Source organism: Myotis lucifugus, unplaced genomic scaffold, assembly GCF_000147115.1.
Source record: "Myotis lucifugus unplaced genomic scaffold, Myoluc2.0 scaffold_9, whole genome shotgun sequence".
In the NCBI taxonomy this organism is placed as follows: domain Eukaryota; kingdom Metazoa; phylum Chordata; class Mammalia; order Chiroptera; family Vespertilionidae; genus Myotis; species Myotis lucifugus.
The window spans coordinates 10,008,984-10,009,444 of record NW_005871057.1 but is presented as its reverse complement, the minus strand read 5'-3'; positions in this window follow the sequence as shown (position 1 = coordinate 10,009,444).

Sequence of the window (461 nt, the reverse complement as noted above, 5' to 3'; positions counted from 1 at the left end):
CACACATGTAACAACTCTTTATTAAATACCGATCACATACCAGACACTGTGCTGGGTATGCACAAAGAAAAGATGCTTTCAGCCTAGTGGGAAAAAAGCTAGTTTAACTAGGTAGCATAAAATGTGTAAATTTAGTCATGGGAATTATGGGATATATAAGTTGGGCAATTAATAGTCAATGGTAACTCAAGCCGCTGTTTTATTATTTAAATAGTAAAGAGATCCATCAGTATATGTATGTCAAATAAAAATGAGTTTAGTTAAGAATTCTCAGTAGAAATGCTTATGAAGAAGTAATGACTTTTCCATCAGCGATATTTACTCTATTGCATATTTTTATTGACATTAAACTTCTGTATTTCATTTGATCTTTTCCACAAGATTTTAAGTACTTACTTTAGGAGATGCTGAGGAATTATTATTGAATGGTCTCAACTAACAAAAAAACACAAAATAAGTAT